Genomic DNA, 25,440 nt, shown 5'->3' with positions numbered 1-25,440 from the left:
GAGACTTTTGTTTGAGATAACAGGTGCGTCTGAAAAGTTCAGTGAATGGTCTCAGAAAATAAAGGAAACATGAGCTACAAACAAAATACCTATGCAGGCCCTCAGCGTAATCACCATTAGCTACAACATACATCTGACGCCGGTCGCAGAGTTGTTGGAAACTGTCAGCAAACACTTTTTGTGGAATTTCTCGAAGCACAGTGGTTACGCGTTGTTTGATATCCGCATCCTTGCAGGGAATGAGACCCGGAGACCAAGCGACTGATGTCCATCGTCTTCATCACCTCCCGCCCCCCCCCCCCCCCTCTCCTCCCCTCGGGTAGATATCCATGATGTCTCGAGCCGTCAAAGCCAAAAAAGGCGATCACCATCTTGGATTCTGTTAGTCAACTTTTTTAGGAATGCAGGGAAGAGGATGAACACCATGCCATTGACTGTTCCTCGGTCGTCGGAATAGCGTTGGTAGCACCAAAGTCTCATCTCATGTAATGATGCCCATATCCAACAACGCGTGATCACTGTGCTTCGAGCAATTCCAGAAGAGCTGACTGTTTCCAGCAGCTTTACAATCCAAGTCAGGAGTGCGTTGTAGCTAATGGTGATCACTTTGGACGCTTTCTAAAGGTATTTTACTTGTTTGTTTTATTTCCTGAGATCAACGTTTTCAGACACACCTTGCAATTTCGAATATGTGGTTATGAGTCACCACTGACTTTTTAGTACGAAATAGTGCCCTAGTTAGTGGAAACGTATTTGAAAAGTTCACTATTCGTTTAAATACCAGCTGAACTGGCTCAAATGTCAGTGCACATTATTTCGGAATCCACGTTGGACAGCATCTCTCCCAGTAACTGGCTGTATAAGTGAGCTCAACGGCTATAGGAAGGCGACGTGTTTCATCAGGAAATTTTTCAGTGAGCGATAACCAATTCTTCCAAAATATTAAGTGGGATATCCTCGCTTTCTCGACGCAGTATCTGAAGATTAGAGGGTAGATCCGTAACTGAATGCCCCATTTACTGTAGGTGGATACTAAAGGCAAGCCTGGGTTGTTAATGTACTCCTTAAAGCGCATCTCAAAATTTCGAACAGTTTGACCGATATAACTTGAACTACACCCAGCGCATGCGATGCAGTATACTCCAGGATATTTATAACCTTCGAATCTCGGCTTTTCCCTGTATCTTCAATCATTGTATTGCGTACTGTAGCTTGCTGTACCAGGTGTCATAGGCGGCACAATTGGTTTTAACTAAACGCACACGCCCGCATCTCATTGTCGTGCGGTAGCGTTCTCGCTTCCCACGCCCGGGTTCGATTCCCGGCGGGGTCAGGAATTTTCTCTGCCTCGTGATGGCTGGGTGTTGTGTGATGTCCTTAGGTTAGTTAGGTTTAAGTAGTTCTAAGTTCTAGGGGACTGATGACCGTAGATGTTAAGTCCCATAGTGCTCAGAGCCATTTGAACCATTTTTTAAACACACACACAACACGATTGCTTTTAAAAGCTCCTACAAACAAAAACTTTCAGCAAATCAGGCTGACAGTTGACTATGTTAATGCGCATCGCGTACCAACAGGACAACAACAACCTTTCACCGATGTCATTGGTTCTCTTTGCCACTCACATGGCTCTCCACATTGCCCAGGCGAAATTTTACCGCTGCATTTCAGAGCAGACCTCCGGCGTCCGCCCGTTTGACAGTTAAACGTCGTGTGAGGCGACCGTCGCGCCTCTAAATATAGTTCCGGGTCAGGGCTGAGGTTTAGCTCACTGGCGTTAGCGATCGAAGCTCGCTTCCGTCGCTGCGGATCTACATCTGTGCTGTCTTCGTCTTGCGGTTCGTCAGTGCAACCGTCCAGAACTAATTGAAAATCTCTTCACAATTCTGTTAACGTTCATATAATCGAGTCCTAGAGACTACTTGGACTTGATACAGATGTAGTATAAAGCAAAAGCTGCCGCCAACCTGAAGATTCTAGCGAACATCACTGCGCTTTACAAGGCACGATGCTGATGGAGAAGGTATGCCTCTGAACTGACGTAAGGTCGATTCACATCGAACGTCAACGGAATGGTACGTTACATCACTGTCATACGGTGGTCAACACGTCACTTATGCCGAGCCGAGTACCGAACGCTGAGAGTGCGGTTACAACTGTAACCGACATACCAAAAGTCAGAATATATGCTAGTGTGCAAAATTTATGGACGAAGTAACTCCTGCTTGACGTGTAATTACCAAATAACGTATCTCGATGAAATTTGGACCGTACGTACAAGGTGTACAACTTTGCTTCCGCCGTTTTTCCCCAACATTTGAGGCTTTAATGAAACAAATTGCTTACACATGTATCACTCAAAGTATTTTCCATCACTGGCCACTACTTTCTCCCATTTTTCGGGCAGTGTACGAATCCCGCGCGAAAAAACTGTTCATCTTTTGAAGCGATCCACGAATCGATCCAATTTGTGACTTCTTCAGGAGATCGGAAGTGTTTGTCACCCAGACCATGCGCCATTGACCTGGTGATAGTCAGAGGAAAAAATGTCTGGAGGAAAAGGCGGGTGGTGTAGAACTTCCAATTTTAACGTTTCCAAGTACGTTTTGACCTCTTTTGCAACGTGGGGTCGAGCGTTGTCGCGCTGCAAATTCACTTTATTGTACCTCTCGCTGTATTGCGGCCGTTTGTCTTTTAATGCTCTGCTCAAATGCATTAACTGCGCTCGATAACGAGCACCTGTGTTTGTTTCACTAGGTTTTAGCACCTCATATTACACGACGCCGAGCTGGCCCCACCAAATGCAGAGCATGATCTTGGAACTGTGAATATTTGGTTTGGCCGTCGACGTGGAATCATTGCCGGAATATCCCCATGATTTTTTGCGTATAGGGTTATCGTAATGAACCCATTTTTCGTCCCCGGTCACAATGCGATGTAGAAATCCCTTCCATTTTTGCCTCTGAAGCAACTGTTCACAAACACAGAAACGCCGTTCAACGTCTCTTGGTTTCAGCTCATACGGGACTCAAATTCTCTCTTTCTGAATCATGCTCATAGCCTTGAGACGTTTTGAAATGGCTTGTTGTGTCACTCGCACTAATCGTGCCAATTCTTCTTCAGCTTGGCGCGAGACTTCACTCAGCAATGTCTCCAATTCTGCATCTTCGAAAACATTCTCTCTTCCATCACTATGACGCTCTACTACGTTAAAATCACCGTTCTTCAAGCGTTGAAACCACTCAAGACACGTTCTTTCTCTACTATCTTCCTTACCATACGTACTTGAGAGCATTCGATGAGACTCAGCCGCTGTTTATTTAAAGAAGTGAAACCTTCTGAAGAACTCCTGTACGTCAATTCCTTGCTTAGGCCTTGTGGCTTGGGTTTTTGATGTGGCCTCCAGTCGATTTAAATTAAATCAGAGGAGGTCTTTCATTAAAATCTTGAGAGTTTTTGATTCTTGCTTGTTTGAATCTGTGATTTAATAGATAAAGTTTCTATGCTGAGTGCAACTGACAGTAACTTATTTTGGGCCCTTTCCATAAATACGCTACTGGCCATTAAAACTGCTACACCACGAAGATGACGTGCTACAGACGCGAAATTTAACCGACAGAAAGGAGATGCTGTAATATGCAAATCATTAGCATTCACAGAAGGTTGGCGCCAGGGGCGACACCTACAACGTGCTGACATGAGGAACGTTTCCAACCGATTTCTCATACACAAACAGCAGTTGACCGGCGTCGCCTGATGAAACGTTGTTGTGATGCCTCGTGTAAGGAGGAGAAATGCGTACCATCACGTTTCAGACTTTGATAAAGGTCGGATCGTAGCCTATCGCGATTGCGGTTTATCCTATCGCGACATTGCTGCTCGCGTTGGCCGAGATCCAATGACTGTTAGCAGAATATGGAATCGGTGGGTTCAGGAGGGTAACACGGAACGCCGTGCTGCATCCCAGCGGCCTCGTATCACTAGTAGTCGTCTCGATCCCTGAACCAACAGATGGGGACGTCTGCAAGACAACAGCCATCTGCACGAACAGTTCGACGACGTTTGCAGCAGCATGGACTATCAGCTCGGAGACCATGGCTGCGGTTACCCTTGACGCTGCATCACAGACAGGAACGCCTGCGATGGTGTATTCAACGACGAACCTGGGTGCACGAATGCAAAACGTCATTTTTTCGGATGAATCCAGGTTCTGTTTACAGCATCATGATGGTCGCATCCGGGTTTGGCGACATCGCGGTGAACGCACATTGGAAGCGTGTATTCGTCATCGCCATACTGGCGTATTACCCGGCGTGATGGTATGGGGTGCCACTGGTTACACGTCTCGGTCACCTCTTGTTCGCAGTGACGGCACTTTGAACAGTGGACGTTACATTTCAGATGTGTTACGCCCCGTGGCTCTACCCTTCATTCGATCCCTGCGAAACCCTACATTTCAGCAGGATAATGCACGACCGCATGTAGCAGGTCCTGTACGGGCCAGTCTGGATACAGAAAATGTTCGACTGTTTCCCTAGCCAGCACGTTCTCCAGATCTCTCACCAACTGAAAACATATGGTCAACGGTGGCCGAGCAACTGGCTCGTCACAATACGCCAGTCAGTACTCTTGATGAACTGTGGTATCGTGTTGAAGCTGCATGGGCAGCTGTACCTGTACACGCCATCGAATCTCGGTTTGACTCAATGCCCAGGCGTATCAAGGCCGTTATTACGGCCAGAGGTGGTTCTTCTGGGTACTGATTCCTCAGGATCTATGCACCCAAATTGCGTGAAAATGTAATAACATGTCAGTTCTAGTATAATATATTTGTCCAATGATTACCTGTTTATCATCTGCATTTCTTCTTGGTGCAGCGATTTTAATGGCCAGTAATATACAAATCATCCGTTCTGTCGTGCGAGCCCAGGGATTTCAGCAAGCTAGTCACTGTCACGAATGATGATGAAATGATGAGAACAACACAAACACCCAGTCCCTGGGCAGAGAAAATCCCCAACTAGGCCGGAAATAGCGCACGGGGCCCCGTGATCCAGAGACAGTAACCCTAACCACTAGAACACGAGCTGTGGACGAGTAAACCGCGTCCAAACATTCGGAGGCCACTACGCCCATGAAACATCGTGCCTCCCCACACCATAACACCTGGACCAATAAAACGAACCTGTTCGACAGTTCAGGGCGTACCCTGGTACGGTGAGAGGTGGGAACACGCAATGCACCCTGAAACACTGTCCCACATGATCGTCTTGGTGGTCCAAGTATTATGGTGTGGAGAGGCATAAAGCTGCACGTGCCTACTGACCTCTAAAACTTTGGATACAGTAAATTCTCCGGTTGACGTCATTGTGACACTGGACTCCCCACTTGCATCTTTTCTGGGGTGTATTTGATCCTGACTTCATTTTTTAGTTTCCGTACTTCAAACGGGAAAAACGGAATCCTGAAATAGGATAGCTCTGTTGTCTGTCTGACCGAGCGTTAAGACCCGTTTCTCTCACGAACCAGTAGACATATCATGTTGAAATTTATGTCACATACTAAGGTATACCTTCCCCTGGCGTTGTAAGAAATTTAAGCTTCTACGTCAGTGCAATCAAAACATACTGTCATTTATGTTACTGATATTCGAAAACTAAAGCTAAAGGGTTCACCTACAGTCAAGCAATTTGGCAAGAAGCAAGGTTTCACAGTAGAAGTAAAGGAGAAATCCGAAAATTATTAATTTTTTATTACATTAAACGAAAAAATATTCTTCTGTAATTTTTATCTGTCCGCCTGTGTGTCCTTTCGTCCAGACCCTTTTTACTCAGGAATGACAATAAAAAAATGAGAAATAACTTAAACCTTCCCGGGACCAATATCTTTTCAGTATCGATACCGATACCAGATATAAATTATCAAAATTCTCAGTTCCCGGGATGGATGAACGTCGAGGTTCGTTCAATAAATAATGCCACACATTTTTAAAAAAACCATTAATACACGAGGGTTGGAACTTTAATAGTGGCAACTATTTATTTACAGCTCGTACAAAATAGATACGTGTTTCAAAGTTGTACTGACCTTCAAAGTAGTCACCAGCATTGTGTATAACACAATGCCAGCGATGTGGAAGTCTTAGGAAGCTCTTAGCAGTGCCAGTTGTTTTGACAGTTCGAGCGGCGCGGTTTATTGCCCGACGAATTTGGAGCAGTTCTGTAGCGAATGCCGTGAAGTGTTTCCTTCAGTTTAGAAATCGAGTTGAACTTACGAGGGCTTAAGTCAGGAGAGTGCAGTAGGTGGTATAACACTTGTCTTTGAATAAAAGTTCATTCCTATTCGTCGCTTTGCGTATTTCTTTCAGTTACCTTCTGCACTATTTGGAGAAATGAGTGGTACATACTGTGCTGTCTCATAATACATTTATTCACTACCGGTTTCGATCATGGACAATCTTCACAGCGAAAAAAATTTCCGTTCTGACAAATTCACATGTCATACATGCTGTTTAATCAGGAAAGGTATACACCATTGCTGCCTTGAAAACTTAAGAAGATAAAGGCTTAACCAAGCAAAATCGTTAACTATCAATTTTCTTACGTTTTCAAGTCATCAATGGCGTATAATTTCCTGGCTAGTTATCTCGATAGAATTTTTCCATTGTGAACATGGTCCACGATCGAAACCAGTAGCGAATAAATGTATTGTAAGACAGCACAGTGGGTATCATGCAAGTCTCCAAATATATCGATGTTGTTGTCAGTTGCCTGATAAACAATTGTTTTATACTATATTGTAGCAGGTCTTTCTATGCATAGTCTGAGTTTCATCGAGCTATGTTACTTGGCCATGACACATCATGCAAAAGTTACTTTCGTCTTTAAGTTTTCCATACCAGTGTAACAATAAGGTAAGATTACGAACATGCCCAATTTCTGTAGTTTACTGGAATAGGGCAGCTGCACTCGCTGTGTCTGCAGAATCGGGAACCCATTAGATGTATTAAATAGTGCAGGACTGTAACAGGCACGTCAAGTGTTGTGTAGTCTTCCGACAAATATACTTAATAGTCAAAGAAACTGGTACACCTTCCTAATATCGTGTAGGGTCCCCGCGAGAAAGCAGAAGTAGCGCAACACGACGTGGCATGGACTCGACTAATGTCCGAAGGAGTTCTGGAGGGAACTGACACCATGAATCCTGCAGGATTGTCTGTAAATCCGTAACAGTACTAGGGGGTTGAGATCTCTTCTGAACAGCACGGTGCAAAGCCTCCCAGCCATGCTCAATATTGTTAATGTCTGGGGAGATTGATGGCCAGCGGGAAGTGTTTAAACTCAGAAGATTGTTTCTGGAGCCACTCTGTAGCAATTCTGGATGTGTGGGGAGTATCATTGTCCTGCTGGAATTGCCCAAGTCCGTCGGAATACACAATGGACATGAATGGATGCAGGGATCAGAAAGGATATTTACCTACGTGTCACCAGTCAGAGTCACATCTAGACGAATCAGAGGCCGCATATCACTCAGCTGCACTCCCCCTTACTATTACAGAGTCTCCACCAGCTTGAACGATCTCCTGCTGGCATGCATGGTCCATAGATTCATGATGTTGTGTCCATACCCGTACACGTCCATAGAATACTAGATGCAATTTGAAACGAGACTCGTCCGACCAGGAAACATGTTTCCAGTCATCAACAGTCCAAAGTCAGTGCTGACGGGCCCAGGTGAGGGGTAAAGCTTTGTGTCGTGCAGTCATAGAGGGTATACGAATCGGCCTTCGGCTCCGAAAGCCCATATCGATGATGTTTCGTTGAATGGTTTGCACGCTGATATTTGTTGATGGGCCAGCATTGAAATCTGCAGCAATTTGCGGAAGGGTTGCACTTCTGTCACGCTGATCGATTCTCTTCAGCCGTCATTGGTCCCGTTCTTGCAGGGTCTTTTTCCGGCCGTAACGATGTCAGAGATTTGATGTTTTACCGGATTCCTGATATTCGCGGTACGCTCGTGAAATGGTCATACGGGAAAATCCCCACTTCATCGCTACCTCGGAGATGTTGCGTCCCATTGCTCGTGCGACGACTATAATACCACGTTCAAACTCACTTAAATGTTGATAAACTGTCATTGTAGAAGCAGTAACCAATCTAACAACTGCGCCAGGCACTTGACTTATATAGGCGTTGCCGACCGAAGCCCCATACTTTGCCTGTTTACATATCTCTGTGTTTGAATGAGCACGCCTATACCAGATTCTTTGGCGCCCCAGTGTATCTTACGCCACAACTCAAATTCTACTGACGCAGGACGGACTGTCCCAAGGGACCTCTGGACCTAGTAGCCGGTGGCTGGCTGACCGTGATTCTGAGTCGCTCGCTTACGAAACCACGGGTCTACAGCTAACTGCTCACGTAGCCTCCTCTGACTTTCGTCATTATTTTTTAGGGTTCCCTACCACAGTCTGTAAAAACGGGACCCTTATAGGATCACTTGTTATCCGTCCCTCTGCCTGTCTGTCTGCCAGTCCGACTGTTCAAAACCATTTTCGTCAGGATCAGGTAGATCAATCAAGTTGAAATTTATGTCATATATTAAGATCTGCCGCACCTTAGCGATGTAGAAAAGTGAAGCTTCTAAGTCAATACAATCAAAAGATACGGCTGTTAATGTCGCCTATTTTGATACAAACTCGCTCGTCAACACTAATAAGTTATTTCTCACTGGTCTAGAATCATTAAATTTGGTAAGAAGAAAGGTTTCACACTAAAAATAAATGGGAAAATCCCAATTTTTTAATTACATCAGACTATAATTTTTTTGTTTGTCCAACTGTCTGTCCATCATTCCGTTAATACCCCTCTTTCTCGGGAAAGTTGAAATTTATGTCACATACAACGGTTTTTAGTCGCTTGGCGGTGAAATAAATTAAGCTTCTATGCCCATTTATTATGTCACATAATTTCACACTTGCAAACTCACACATTAAGACCTATAGGGTATCTCCCCCTGACGTAGAATCATGAAATTTGGCAAGAAGAAAGGTTTCACAATACAAGTGAAGGAAAGGAACCAGGAAGTTGTTAATGTGTAACTACACCAAACGAAGAAAATATTTCTTTTGCCATTTGTTATCCGACATCAAACTTACATTCTTAAAAATCTTGGAACGCCGGGACCGATATCTTGTCATTATCAACGTCGAGAACAGGCAAAAATCGTAGAGATCCTCGATTCCTGGAATGGCTGAACTGTCCATACACATAATTAAGTTTGCACGGAACCCAGAGTGCGCAAGTTCTACTCGCATCTGGCCAGTTTTTAGATTTTTCCATAGCCTGGCAGGGTTCGCTGTTTAAAACATTGGTCTAGAGTTTGGAACTTGTCAGCCAGATCACAACAGGGTAAAGGGTGTCCCAATTCTCTCGGTATCAGGATTTTTGTGGGCTGCCCCTGATGCTAAGGACAATCGATGCAGCCCGTTGGGACTATATGTTGTACACGGGGAGTAACTTCAGAGGCCGTGGTTGGCTGATTAGGGATGACGGTTGCCGCTGCAACGAGTTTTGGGGTATATCGTTTTTTTTTTTTTACTACGCCAGTTGAACTGAGCTGTTAAAACCGCTAAAAAACCGGTATCTGAAACAACCAATTTTCGGTTTTTTATTCGTATTATTTTCTGTAATAAACGTAGAAATCGAACAAAGATTGAAAAATTTTGACTCTCTCAGTTGCACGATGCATAGGATCGAAATATTAAATTAAATAGGTAAACATAAGAAAAACAGTCCATCCAACGTTCGCTGCTTTCCTCGAAAAATTGATAAACGGTCGGCTAAAACCAAAAATCACCAGTATTGTCCTATGGATCGTAATTTTTTGAAACTCTACTCAGAAATCGTGTTGTAACCGGAGATTGTTATCACCATTTGGACGTTACGAATACTCACTGCTAAAGGGCGAAAACTGAGGTTGAAGAACTCTATTTTTGTGTTTTTTCGTCCGTTTCAAGAGCTAAAAGAAGACAGAGGCAGTTTGTCTAGACACAGGCTTCAGAGCAGCTGCATTCTGTTTTTACTGTAAACTATTAATGAACTCTAAAGTTTTAAGTTTTCTCCTTGCCAGCCGTTGTGGCCGAGCGGTTCTAGGCGCTTCAGTCCGGAACCGCGCTGCTGCTACGGTTGCAGGTTCGAATCCTGCCTCGGGCATGGATGTGTGTGATGTTCTCAGGTTAGTTAAGTTTAAGTAGTTCTAATTTCTAGGGGACTGTTGACCTCAGAGGTTAAGTCCCATAGAGCTCGGAGCCATGAATCATGGACGATAAATAGTTTGGACAAGAAGAGAATAGAAATTTCGAAAAGTGGTGCTAACCGATCGGTTCTTCCCATCCCTATGCAGTGGATCGCGAGCGTCGCCGCCTGGAGATTTGTGAAACACATAGACACTATTGGGATAAACAGGAAACTGTAACACGGCCAGAGCACTATGGGACTTAACTTCTGAGGTCATCAGTCCCCTAGAACTTAGAACTACTTAAACCTAACTAACCTAAGGACATCACACACATCCATACCCGATGCAGGATTCGAACCTGCGACCGTAGCGGTCGCGCATTCTATACTATAGTGCCTAGAACCGCACGGCCACCCCGGCCGGCTGCCATCAAAAAATACGGAGAGTAATTTTATTAGAAACAAAGTAACATGTTTAATTGGAAGTTGATTTAGTCTCCTCCGAAGTACTGCCCTTGGCTACAAGTGCGCGTTGAATCCATGGCTGAAAGCATTTCTGGAAGGCTACTACTAAAAAAGGGCGCTCAGCGGCTCTGTGATGGACCTCTCAATGTCAAGAATGGAGTCAAAATGTTTTCCTTCAAGCGCGATTTTAATTTTTTCGAAGAGCCAAGTGCTATATATGCTAATTGAGGTGGATGTGAACAGAGAGGAAGACCTTTCTAGGTCAAAAACTCGCGAATCAAAAGCGAGGTGTGGCAATGTGCACTGTCATGATGAAGAAGGAAGCTATTGGCCCGATTTCTGGTCTCTCTCTTCGTACATTGTTTCACATAAGCTGCAGTATTCCCTTGTAAAATTCAGTGTTTACAGCTGTTCCTTCCCCTTGCAACAAACTCCGATCGCACTACGCCCTCAATACAGAAAAAAAAACAATGAGCATGACTTTGACATTGGACTTGAACTGACGTGGTTTCTTCGGGCGAAGAGATTCTCTGCTTTTCCCTTGGTAACTATGAATTTTCGTCTGGAGGCCATAACATAGACCCCAGGTCTCATTTCTGGTTATACACTCCTGGAAATGGAAAAAAGAACACATTGACACCGGTGTGTCAGACCCACCATACTTGCTCCGGACACTGCGAGAGGGCTGTACAAGCTATGATCACACGCACGGCACAGCGGACACACCAGGAACCGCGGTGTTGGCCGTCGAATGGCGCTAGCTGCGCAGCATTTGTGCACCGCCGCCGTCAGTGTCAGCCAGTTTGCCGTGGCATACGGAGCTCCATCGCAGTCTTTAACACTGGTAGCATGCCGCGACAGCGTGGACGTGAACCGTATGTGCAGTTGACGGACTTTGAGCGAGGGCGTATAGTGGGCATGCGGGAGGCCGGGTGGACGTACCGCCGAATTGCTCAACACGTGGGGCGTGAGGTCTCCACAGTACATCGATGTTGTCGCCAGTGGTCGGCGGAAGGTGCACGCGCCCGTCGACCTGGGACCGGACCGCAGCGACGCACGGATGCACGCCAAGACTGTAGGATCCTACGCAGTGCCGTAGGGGACCGCACCGCCACTTCCCAGCAAATTAGGGACACTGTTGCTCCTGGGGTATCGGCGAGGACCATTCGCAACCGTCTCCATGAAGCTGGGCTACAGTCCCGCACACCGTTAGGCCGTCTTCCGCTCACGCCCCAACATCGTGCAGCCCGCCTCCAGTGGTGTCGCGACAGGCGTGAATGGAGGGACGAATGGAGACGTGTCGTCTTCAGCGATGAGAGTCGCTTCTGCCTTGGTGCCAATGATGGTCGTATGCGTGTTTGGCGCCGTGCAGGTGAGCGCCACAATCAGGACTGCATACGACCGAGGCACACAGGGCCAACACCCGGCATCATGGTGTGGGGAGCGATCTCCTATACTGGCCGTACACCTCTGGTGATCGTCGAGGGGACACTGAATAGTGCACGGTACATCCAAACCGTCATCGAACCCATCGTTCTACCATTTCTAGACCTGCAAGGGAACTTGCTGTTCCAACAGGACAATGCACGTCCGCATGTATCCTGTGCCACCCAACGTACTCTAGAAGGTGTAAGTCAACTACCCTGGCCAGCAAGATCTCCGGATCTGTCCCCCATTGAGCATGTTTGGGACTGGATGAAGCGTCGTCTCACGCGGTCTGCACGTCCAGCACGAACGCTGGTCCAACTGAGGCGCCAGGTGGAAATGGCATGGCAAGCCGTTCTACAGGACTACATCCAGCATCTCTACGATCGTCCCCATTGGAGAATAGCAGCCTGCATTGCTGCGAAAGGTGGATATACACTGTACTAGTGCCGACACTGTGCATGCTCTGTTGCCTGTGTCTATTGTGCCTGTGGTTCTGTCAGTGTGATCATGTGATGTATCTGACCCCAGGAATGTGTCAATAAAGTTTCCCCTTCCTGGGACAATGAATTCACGGTGTTCTTATTTCAATTTCCAGGAGTGTAATTTGGGATAAGGAGTCCGGATCTGAATGAAGACGATCCTGCAACTGCATGCAAACTGACACGAGATTTTCTGTCTATTCATCACTCAAAAGTCTGGGAACAAAATTGCACTCTCTTGCCTCATTTTAAAATTATCGGTAACAATGCTTTGCACGGACCCCTACGAGATGCTAAGATCTTCAATAAGCTCTCGAACAATTATTCGCGTGCTTGAACGAACAATTTCAGCCGCTCTTCTGTTTTTGAGGTCAACAGACGTCTTCCGCACGTTGCTCGTCTGTTACCGACTCATTTCCGCTTTTACAACGTTCATACTACCTGTAAACAGTCTTCAGAATTACAGCATTAACGCCGCACACCAACTTCAACGTTTATTGAGTTTCTTTGAAACTTTTTTTACAACTTGAAACAGACTTGATGTTCACGCGTTGTTCGACATGAGGCGCGACAGACACGGTAAACACAAACTCACTCTATGGACGCTGACTGAGAAGTCAGAACTTGTTCCAACCCCACGCTGCCTGTCTCAACGGGTCGAGCTACCAGACTAATTGCATCAAAAGGCTGTAGCGTCAGTAATTGCTGCTAAATAATCAATTCCCTATATTTATTGATCACACCTCGCATATTCAACGAATGCGTTTCCTCGTTTATAAACATCGTTCCGCTATTAGTTCTATTTGTGATACGAGAGTATTGCTGGCAATATATCTTATGACAAAGATGGTACCAATAACCGACCTAGAAAGCCTGAAATAGTAAGATAGGAAAATTTGAATTATGGCTTGCTTCTAGATGAGTATATGCGTTTATTCGTGAACATGCTACATTTTCTGACTCTACTATCTTCTGAGATGTACGCCCAAGGGAAAACATGCGAGCCGGCCGCGGTGGTCTCGCGGTGCTAGGCGCTCAGTCCGGAACAGCGCGACTGCTACGATCGCAGGTTCGAATCCTGCCTCGGGCATGGATGTGTGTGATGTCCTTAGGTTAGTTAGGTTTAAGTAGTTCTAAGTTCTAGGGGACTGATGACCACAGATGTTAAGTCCCATAGTGCTCAGAGCCATTTGAAAACATGCGTAATTCGATTTTGGTATTTCGTTCGTTACGTAACAAAGACCCTGTATCTGACTTAATAGTGCCAGTGACTAGATACCGAGAAATATAACATAGAAAATGTGCTCAGTAACTGGTGTGAGATCCGGCGTGGAAGTCACGCGTCTTCTATCCACGGACGGGCGCCTTAGTCTGTGACCTATACCTTAAAATAGCTCCACAAGAACGTTGACAGGAGTCCTCGGCGTCTCCAGCGGAAACTTGTCTCTTGTGTTGTTTCAGATAAAACGGTGCACAATGAGGTCGGCGTGTCACCTGTGTGTGGAGTGTCCCTGTTGATTAAAGACGGGAAGTAGGTTACGACAGAGACAACTTACTAGAAGCGAGTAACAAATATTCGCGTTAATGGCAGACAGTTGATTGCACATCCTAGATAAATACCTGTTTTTAGTGATTATGAGTAGAGTTATCTAATGATACAATTATATACAAGATGGATATGGGAAATCTTATTGCGATAGTATGACAGAAAATAAAGAACAGTTACTTCAAACTTTGGACGTTGCACAGGAAAGGATGTTAGACGAATTTGTCGAGAATAACGGCATGTTTGTCTTTAACACATTCATCCTGAAGATAAAAATAGGAAATGGGCTTGCAAAGAACAAAATTTAACCAAAGTGACTATTTTATCAAATAATAAAGATACTGAAACTTCCAGGCAGATTAAAACTGTGTGCCCGAGCGAGACTCGAACTCGGGACCTTTGACTTTCGCGGGCAAGTGCTCTACCATCTGAGCTACCGAAGCACGACTCAGGCGCGGTACTCACAGCTTTACTTCTGCCAGTATCTCGTCTCCTACCTTCCAAACTTAACCTGCCAGGAAGTTTCATATCAGCGCACACTCCGCTGCAGAGTGAAAATCTCATTCTGGAAACATCCCCCAGGCTGTGACTAAGCCGTGTCTCCGCTATATCCTTTCTTTCAGGAGTGCTAGTTCTGCAAGGTTCGCAGGAGAGCTTCTGTAAAGTTTGGAAGATAGGAGACGAGATACTGGCAGAAGTAGAGCTGTGAGTACCGAGCGTGAGTCGTGCTTCGGTAACTCAGATGGTAGAGCACTTGCCCGCGAAAGGCAAAGGTCCCGAGTTCGAGTCTCGGTCGGGCACACAGTTTTAATCTGCCAGGAAGTTTCATATCAGCGCACACGCCGCTGCAGAGTGAAAATCTCATTCTGGAATAAAGAGACTGTACAGGATTTGACAATCCGAAATCATTTTAGACTTCCAAGTGATCGCTTATTCGTAAGACACAGCGTAAAAACAGATACAATGGTGAAAACTCAAACTCATCATTTAAGCAGACCGACATGTAGATTATAAGACATTGTTTACGAATAAGGAAGTGCGGAATGAATTATATGACAAACTGGGTACAAAATAACAATTTTACAGACATGAGCGGAAAGGACAATTATTTAACAAGGACACTTATCCAAATATCAAAAGAATTCACAGGTACAAATGAAAGAAAACACGATCTGAAATGTAACTATGAAACAGGTAACTGCTAAAGAGAAGGCAAAGGTTGAAACAAACGTTAACATGAACGTGATAGACTATCACAAAGTAAACAAAACTGTTAAGAACTATCACTAAAATAATTTGATAAGTGAACAACTGAATACAAGGAAAGTACGAAGAAAACTGTCCAGAAATTTATGTTGGGTGACACCACATTTCATCAGTTTAGATGCAGAGTAATACAGAGAGAAAACTGGTAATGTTTGTACAGTTTCAGAGATGAGACTGGAACACAGGTAATTTTTGATCTAAACAGTAACATTCCAGAAATAATGGCATATGATATGTATAAATTTATTTAGGTTACTCTCTTCCTTCTTCTTGGGCACTATGGCCCTTGGTGGACCTTGGCTTCCTCAAATACTTCTTTTCTCTGCTTTTCTCTTCCATCCTCAGATCTCCATTTTGGTACAGTTAGCCAAGACATTGTACAGCCATGTTGGTCTTGGTCTGCCCTTCCTTCTGGAGAAATAAAATCTGCCTTTCATTATTCATTTGGGAATTCTGTCATTTGTCATTCTCTCCATCTGCATTACATCGAGAGACCGGGTACTGTTGCAGCGTAGGGGTAACAAAAATTCGATTTTGGATACTTCGCCTAGTTATTGAACAAATTTAAAATGCTATCATAACTCATTAAGATGGATAATCTTACGTTAAAAGCTTAACACAACAAGACAAGTGCTACAGTCAGAAACACTGTGTCTGTCTCGAGGCAACGTAACTGAGGGCGCGAAATATGCGAACTTTATACTTCCAGTATTTGAGAACTATTTAACACATTGACTCAATTATAATCAGACGTTTGAAGCTGTTTTATACGTGGAAGCTCGTTACTTTAAAGAATCGGTGTTTACTAATCAGAGTATTCTCTTACAATTAATAAATTTTTCTGTATTACACTCGTGCATGAGCTGCTGTATTTCATGGTTGCAACGTATTCTCCAACCCTCTGTCTTTCTCATAGTTCCACAAATTTTCCGTAGGATTTTGCTTTCAAAAGCCCTAAGTTGTTCATATCGGCTTCTGGCATTGTCTACATTTTTGACCCATATGTAACAGTCAGTCGTACAAGGGAATCAGGAAAGTAGATACCTGGCGGTGATACTGTTTCTATAGAAATGATAGAGGAACAGTAAGTCAAACGAAACTTGACATATTACTAACAGAATACTTCAGAGGAAGTCAGTCCCCAATATTAACAACAGAACGCAGTATTTTTTGCACTTCATGAGATGGCGACTGACAAGACACGAGCAATTATAAATCTGTCCGCTTCCTGTCCGTAATGTGAAAGATACGCGCTGAAACTAACACCACACACGTAGAATAAACATGAACTTTTAATCAAAAACAGCAGGGACTTACGTGGAGTAAAAGGTAAACAAAGAAACGAACCACAGCATAAACTGGAGTCGAAGATGCAATTATGTCTGGAGTGAAAATGAAATGAGGGAGGGCTGGACGTGTAGCCAGGTGAATGGATGGTACATAGGCGAAGGAATTTTTTTGCTGGAGTAAAATCAGATTAAAACATCCTTGGCAGTGATATAATAGGAAGCGCTTAGTTAAAATTAGAAAACGTGCGGGGACTCCACGGATCCAATTGCTGAAGACTTAGCAGCTGCAGAAGTCTAGGAGAGGCCTTGTTCCGTTCGCTGCAGGTGATGAATTCGTATTAGACGAGGGTAATCCCAAAAGTAGGGTCTCCTATTTTCTGTAAGTACATAGACCTGTTTATTTCTGCGATGGCTTATATCATTTTACAGCTTGAACATTTAGCTCTTTTTCGACATAATCACCATTTCTGTCGAAGCATTTTTGTAGAAGCTGTGGCAGTTTTTGTATTCCAATGTCATACCAGCTCGCCGCCATGCTATTCAGAGAGTTATGAACCTCTTCTTTTGTCTCGTCGTCGGAGCTGAATCGTTTTAACCTAGGGAACAGATGATAGTCACTGGGCGCCAAGTCAGGACTATAGGGTGGGTGGGTGATTATGTTCCACTGAAACTGTTGCAGGAGAGCAATGGTTTGCCGAGCGATGTGTGGGCGAGCGTTGTCATGGAAAATGTGTACGCCCTTGCTCAATATTCCTCTCTGAATAGGAATTGCCCGTTTGAGTTTTTTCAGAATCTCACAGTCCCTGTCAGCGTTAATTGTGGTCCCAGTGGGCATAAAGTCGACCCATAATACCCCTTTCAGATTCCAAAAAACGGTTGTCATCGCTTTACCGGCAGACTGTGTTTGTTTGAATTTCCGCGGCTTTGGCGAAGAAGGATGCAGCCACTGGCGTGGTTGTTGCTTGGTCTCAGTGTAAAGTGGTATGCCCAGGTTTCGTCACCCGTGACAATCGAGTACAGAAAGTTGTCCTGTTCGGCTGCAAGGCGGTGAAGAAATGCGCGGGAAGCATCAACTCGTTGCCGCATGTGGTCCTCAGTCAACATGCGTAGGACTCATCTTGCGCACACCTTCCGGTTGATCAATGTTTCCGTTAAAATTCTGTGAGCGGTGCTTCGGGAAACCTCAGGAACCAACGTGCAGAGATCGTCCAGGTTGATCCGCCGATCTTCACGCATGCTTTGCTCAACCTTCAACACCGTCTGCTCAGAAACTGACGGTCTCCCGCTCCTTTGTTCGTCGTGAATTTCGGTCCGACCAGCTGCAACCTCTCTACACCACTTACGAACATTTTTGACATTCATGCCCGACTCACAATACACTTCCGTCAACTGGCGATGGATTTCAATCGGCGCAGTGCCCTTTGCGTTCAAAAACCAAATAACTGCGCGCAATTCGCACTTGGCGGTGACATCCAACGGGAGCTCCTTTCTGAACTGAGCGCCTCAGCGCGGCGTACGCATATTTACACACAGCGCGTGAAGCACTCTTCATAACAGTGTGACCAACTGCAACACAGAGTTCTGTACTTATAAAAAAAATAGGAGATCTTACTTTTGGGATTACCCTCGTAGTTATGGGTCAGAAATCTGCTGGCCACACAACGCTAGGAACAGCGTTTCAAAACAGAGCAACCCTCTTGGCTGTAGAAGCAATCATTTCAGGAGAATATCTCATGTGAAGTAATAAATAAATAAATGCACATGGCACGAGCGTATGCCATTAAGAGGCATCTTGTCCGGATTTTTTGTGAGCGCATTCATTTGAACCTGAATTAGATGTTTCCTTTTCAACAGTAAGTATCCTTCTGCGCGCTATGAGCTAAAACAAACGTCTTCGAAGTCATTCAAAATATTTTGTATCTCACGTAACAAAGAGTGGAATCTTTCGTTTTAGGTAACAGAAATGATGTCTGAGAAATATTTGCCCTCTTCAGTTCCTACACGCTCACTTCCTTCCTTTACCAAATTAAACATTCCTTTATGTCTCAGGATGCGTTCTGTCAACCTATCCCATGCCACAAAGCGGTTTTCCCCGTGATTCAAATGGTTTACATCGTCTTTACTGCTTCTGTCGTCACGTATTTTGCTGTCCAACCAGCTGTACCTCGTCTACTACGTACAGCGACTCATTTCTGACATTAATTCTCCCAGCATTACCTGCCTTATTTTGACTCCATTATCCCCGTTTTATTTTATAACCGCTTTTTGCGATCTTTCTGCCCACTCCTCCCTTGCATTTACTAAACCCACATACGAGATGTCTGTCGGCGAACTCTTATTCAGTAAACCGGCCCATACTGTTGTGCATCATTGTCAGCGTGCAACTAACACTACCGAGTGAAACAAACCTGAGAGACAACCGAGCAGTACTGAAAGCAAACCTGAGAACGAAGTGTAAAGTAAACATTGCTGTTTAATTACAGCAAGAACCGTAACCGAATGGGACGAGTTTGTTTCCAAACAATCACACTACGCTTACTGTCGACGTTTATAGTGCTCTGCAGAGATTTTCAGTGTAGTACACGTACAAAGATAAACGGGGGTAAGAAATCAAACGAAGTTCAATTACTCTGTTACCAGCCGAAGGAGATCAGCGGTCCCCTACACCAAAATACACAGAAAATATCCTTGAAAAATCTCGGAAATTTTGTCGGTGTGGCGTTCAATTTCGTCATGTACACTACTTGATCAAGGGTATCCGGACTCCTGGCTGAAAATGACTTAAAAGTTCGTGGCGCCCTCTATCGGTAATGCTGGAATTCAATATGGTGTTAACCCACCCTGCATTGATGACAGCTTCCACTCTCGTTGGCATACGTTCAATCAGGTGCTGGGAGGTTTCTTGGGGAATGGCAGCCCATTCTTCACGGAGTGCTGCACTGAGGAGAGGTATCGATGTCGTTCGGTGAGGTCTGGAAAGAAGTCGGCGTTCGAAAACACCCCAAAGGTGTTCCATAGGATTCAGGTCAGTTCAAGTGGAGGACAGTTCATTAGAGGGATGTTATTGTCGTGTAACCGCTCCGCCACAGGCTGTGAATTATGAACAAGTGGTCGATCGTGGTGAAAGATGCAATCGCCATCCCCGAATTGCTCTTCAACACTGGGAAGCAAAAAGTTGCTTAAACATCAATGTAAGCCTGTCCTGTGATAGTGCCACGCAAAAAAACAAGGGGTTTTACCCCCACCCCCTCCCACCCCCACCTTCATGAATAACACGACCAAACCATAACACTACCGCCTCCGAATTTTACTGTTGGCACTACACACGCTAGTAGATGACGTTCACTGTGCATTCGTCATACCCACACCCTGTCACATCCTGCCATCGGATCGCCACATTGTGTAGCGTGATTCGTCACTCCACACAACGTTTTTCCACTGTTAATTCGTCCATTGTTTACGCTCCTTACACCAAGCTAGGAGTAATTTGGCATTTACCGGCGTGATGTGTGGCTTCTGAGCAGCCGCTCGACCATGAAATCCAAGTTTTCTCACCTCATGCCTGTCATAGAACTTGCAGTGGATCCTGATGCAGTTTGGAATTCCTGTGTGATGATCTGGATAGATTTTTACCTATTACACGTTACGACCCTCTTCAACTGTCGGCAGTCTCTGTCAGTCAACAGACGAGGTCGGCCTGTATCCTTTTGTGCTGTTCGTGTCCCTTCCCGTTTCCACTTCACTATCACATCGGAAACAGTGGACCTAGGGATGTTTAGGAGTGTGGAAAATTAGGGTAAGCCGGCCGCGGTGGTCTCGCGGTTCTAGGCGCGTAGTCCGGAACCGTGAGCCTGCTACGGTCGCAGGTTCGAATCCTGCCTCGGGCATGGATGTGTGTGATGTCCTTAGGTTAGTTAGGTTTAAGTAGTTCTAAGTTCTAGGGGACTGATGACCACAGCAGTTGAGTCCCATAGTGCTCAGAGCCATTTGAACCATTTTTTTGAAAATTAGGGTACAGACGTATGACACAAGTGAAACCCAATCACCTGACAACTTTCGAAGTCCTTGAGTTCTGCGGAGTGCCCCATTCTGCTCTCTCACTACGTCTAATGACTACTGAGGTCGGTGATATGGAGTACCTGGCAGTAGGTGACAGCACAATGCACCTAATCTGAAAAATGTATGTTTTTGTGGGTGTCCGAATACTTTTGATCACATAGTGCATATATAGGGTTCGTTTATCTTGACCACCCCAAGTAACATTTTGTCCAGAAGCGAAGTTAAAAATATATTAAGCAAATATGGGAGCAGACACAATCCGGACATTTGCTGACAGTGTTGTGATTCCTGGCCAGCAAGCAGAGTCCACGCAGAATACCGTGGCTGGTTGATGCACAGAGGGCAGGGTACACACGGCGACAGCACAGTGGTGGGGGTTGTGGGCAGGCGCAGGACGGATAATGCCGCACTAAACTGAAGTCTATGCTAACATTTTTCGTAAATATTGAGTGGAGGCCCCTCCGCGCTCTCACTTGCATGACAGCCACTCAAAAACATGTAACCTCTACTTTGGTTAGTACCTAAAAAGAATTCCGCAGAAAATGCAGCGATTTATTTTCGCCTGGTTTATTAAGCATTTGTAACTTTCAGAGAAACATCATGAGTGGCGAAGTTTGAGTGAAACCTACACATTTCTCCGGTTGCCATCCTAAATTCTCCTTCTTTTGCCAAAACACAGCAGAGTTTACACAGTTTCAACTCACTAACAAGTTGCACAGACGCAATTGCAAGATAAGTCCGAAACAGTGGTTTATTACGCGAGGAACTGAGGAAAAGTTAGATCAGTAGCTAATGAAAAAGTACATCCTCAGTACAAAATAAACGCGTAATGTCTTCACTCATGTTGTTCCAAAACCCATAGCATTTCTCGTTTCACCAGCTATCGATGGTCCTTAAAAATTACACTTTCATCGATAAAGTCTATGTTGGTGAATTAACATGGTAGATAATGAAGTTTTGCATAATAACCGTATGGCAAAACACTCTCCCCTTGCGTGCTATCATTTGCCAAAATCTCATTTGATACCTTAAACCGTTTATGAAATATTTCTGGATATTTCACTCTGGCTTCATCGCTGGCGCTACAGTCTGGAACCCCGCGACCGCTACGGTCGCAGGTTCGAATCCTGCCTCGGGCATGGATGTGTGTGACGTTCTTAGGTTAGTCAGGTTTAAGTAGTTCTAAGTTCTAGAGGACTGATGATCTCAGAAGTTGAGTCCGATAGTGCTCAGAGCCATTTGAATCAGCGAAGAGTAAGTAGAAATGCTTCGTACCTACGTAGAATGTAAGTTAGCAGAAAAGTAATTGCAACAATATTTCTTGATTTGTAATAATGGTACCGGTATGTAATAATGGTATTGTAGTGGGGACGGCGGTTATTGCTGGAACAACCGGTTTTCGGTTTCATCGTTTTTATCATGTTCATTTTAATGTGACTGTCAAAACAGCTCAAAATAACGGGTTTCTGGAATAACCGATTTTCGGTTTCTTATTTCTATTATTTCCAGCAACAAACGTAGACGTCGAACAAAGACTGAAAAATTCCGCTACTCCAGGCTTTTCATTACGTGTTCTAATATACAGAGAATCAAAATATCAAATAAAATATGGAAATGAAAGCAAACTGAGTCCGTCCATCACTCACTCCTATCCTCAAAAAGTAATGAAGGTTTGAATACTACAAAAATTCACCATATTCTCCTAGTGATCCCAAAAATTTTTATATCTTTGCTCAAAAATCATATTGTAATCGAGGATGGAACCACTGTTGGAGCATAACGAATAATCAGTGCTAAAGTCAAGCAGCTGCAGTGTCAATAACAACGAAATTTACAAGTTCTGTGCATTAAAATGTTGTAGCCTTTAAAATCACAGAATATAATGCAGTACTCTTCAGCAGAATTTCGGTTGTCCGCTCGTAAGGGCCACAAGCAGATAAAGGCATGTTATGTAGACACAGGCAGCAACCACACGGGGTATCCGTGCGGTCTCAGGCGTCTTCCCACGGTTCGTGCGGCTCCCCCCGTCGGAGGTTCGAGTCCTCCCTTGGGCATAGGTGTGTGTGTTGTCCTTAGAGTAAGTTAGTTTAAGTAGAGTGTAAGCCTAGGGTCCGATGACCTCAGCCGTTTGGTCCCATAGAACTCACCACGAATTCACACAGGCAGCAGAGCGGCTAATTTCTATTTTTATCGTAAACTATGAATGAGCTGGTGAGTTTTTAATTTATTACTGTTACTATAACTTCCTTTCTTTTTTATTATTTCTTAGAAATGACAGTTAAATAACAAAATCTTGTGAAAAATTTGTAGCGTTCTATTTCTTTAAATATTCCGAATGAAAAACACGTTTTTGGTCAGATATATATCCTTTCCTTTTAATGTGAATTTGAATGCAATTAATTTTTTACTGACAAAGAAAACTCTTTCAGAAAATTCAAATGAACAATTTAGTTGTAGGCAAAATATGACATCTACCAGGAATAATTACACGACAACAGTTGAAATTTCTATGATGAATTAATCAATTGGCCAATATTTATTTTCCACTTAGTAGATACGCTTTCTAGAATGAGTTGATCTGTAAGCTAACTCGTTTCATCAGAAATTATACAATTCAAAGACGACACCAATATTTCAGAAGCCACAGAACTTCCTACGAAACATGTTTTTAAAAAAGGCTTTATCTGAAAGTCAAAAATTTTAGCTCCACTGTATGGAAAATTGCTACCCGGTTATTAGTAAAAAAAACGGAAATACCTCTTATAACCGATACCAAACAAATACCGAAAAGACCGGTTATTCAGAACTAAAATATTGGTATCGGCTTTAACCGGTCGGTTTTTCCCATTCCTACCTTCAAACGAAGACCGTGGAATAAATGACTGACGTGCATACGCGAATGGTGCTCTGTAACACGTTTTAGAAAAAAAAAAAAAAAAAAAAAAAGATGTGGAGAAGAGGAAGCAGCTTGACGAAGAACAAATAAAGTGTAATAATTAAACAACGGCGTTCTGCTTTTCGTAACGTACGAAGTTATAAGTTAGGCAACGATGCTGGTTTACATCTAAACAACATTTGCTTGACACATTCTTTTTTTTATTTCGCTTCTGGACAAAAAGTTAATTGAGGTGGTCACGATAAATTGCACACTGTATATACCGTTACAGCAGACAGACTGCAACAGAACTAAACTGCATGGACCTCTTAACGTGGCTTGAGGGACATTTTCATTTTGGCCGTGGCAGTCGACGCCTGAATCTGGTTACAACTTCGCAGTTACTTCTCTAGTCCGCAACACGAATGTTCGCAGTGGCTACAATCCAAGAATCGTAGCGTAGTTGTATGAGTATGTCTGCCCGTAGTTACCTACTGGTATCAACCTGTGACCGGCCATGTCAGTCATCTCTGGGGTTCGCCCACCCGCGCGCTGCCGCCACCCACGCAGCGGTCAAAAAATCGATTCGCCGGGAGCTTGCCCTAGTCCGCCAGAGCGCTGCGCGCCTGCCGCCTGTTGTTTATGGGACTGCGAGAGAGTGCCGAATGACTACGTGTCGCCTCCTACAGTAAGTGTGCTTCAATCTGACACCACTCACAGTGAATGTCCTAGTCCACATACTTGTATATACCGACCAAATGCTGTACCCACGTGCGTATCGTGTGCGGTGAACGACGTAACGGCTTCTCAGTGCGCTTCGTTCCACAACAAGAACCACGCCGCTGCCCGTCTACGTGCTCATCACCTGACCGACATTCACTGCCTGCTCCTGTGCGCTAAAAGCGACTTCGGAAACCCGGCCCATTAACGCTGTCCTGCAGACAGCGGAATATAGTTTACATTGTAGCGCGTAGTTGTATTTATATTTTACAGTGTAGCGCATAGCTAGATTTGTCACCTGTCAATTGTTTCTGTGTTGTCTCTGCATTCTCCGAACTACTCGCGATACGTACGCGCGTCGACGACACAATATGAAAGTCGAGTTCTAAGGTCTGTGTTTTCTGAATGGGCCTTAGCAGCGCCTCCCCTTCCGCTCGAAGTTCGTGTGCGTGCGTGTGTGTGTGTGTGTGAACGCCGTCGCGTATTCTCCCATTCATACAAATCCGTGGGAGAGCGGCCGGCGGTTTCCGCTGGCCGTATGCTGAATTCGTGCCAGATTGCGTGGGCAAGGACGGCTACGCAGCGAGTTGTTGCTGTCTTCGTCTTTGCTGTTCTGGCATCGCCTGGGCTTGTGCGAGGTGATAGTGTGTTGTTACGCAAGGTTTCTGTACTTCCATTCACCGCTGCTCACCTTCTTTGAAGGAGTGTTCCCGTTCGTTGATAAGTGCGATGCATTCCATGACGGTAAGTTCTCGCTTAATGTGAAGTATATTGACTGTACTTCAAATTGTTCTGGCTCCCTCTCATGCATAACTGATGCCCGTAAGTAAAAAAAGCAAGAAAAAACAGCAAGAAGAAAGACGAAATACGACTCAGTTATACCTGTTCTGCTGCGTTACGGCGTTTTTAAAGTGAAGTTGGTTTAAAAATTTAAATTCCTGCATTCTTCTCGTAGACTGTCATGTTTTTGCTGTTTGAGTGTAATTACTCTAGTTATTTGGCATGATAGAATACAATTTTGGCCTTGTAAATGAATTTATTTCTCGTCGTAAAAATTGGCTAAATACCAATGGAA

At 44.5% G+C, this 25,440-nt stretch overlaps 1 protein-coding gene across 2 annotated transcripts in view; it reads left to right on the top strand.

Annotated features, from left to right (window-relative positions):
- The window catches only part of LOC126283997 (tyrosine-protein phosphatase non-receptor type 7-like), a 121,689-nt gene that overhangs the window by 74,786 nt on the left and 21,463 nt on the right, over window positions 1–25,440 (top strand). The window contains exon 1 of one of the 2 annotated variants that reach the window (XM_049982539.1): window positions 24,313–24,333. The exons of the other annotated variant lie outside the window; for it this stretch is intronic. The gene's annotated coding sequence lies outside the window, so the exon portion shown is untranslated. Of the gene's footprint in view, window positions 1–24,312; window positions 24,334–25,440 lie in introns of those variants that run through there. 2 annotated transcript variants of the gene reach the window in all.

This window comes from Schistocerca gregaria, chromosome 8 (genome assembly GCF_023897955.1).
Source record: "Schistocerca gregaria isolate iqSchGreg1 chromosome 8, iqSchGreg1.2, whole genome shotgun sequence".
In the NCBI taxonomy this organism is placed as follows: domain Eukaryota; kingdom Metazoa; phylum Arthropoda; class Insecta; order Orthoptera; family Acrididae; genus Schistocerca; species Schistocerca gregaria.
Note: the sequence above shows the minus strand (reverse complement) of the source record. Positions and strands in the feature narration are given on the sequence as shown.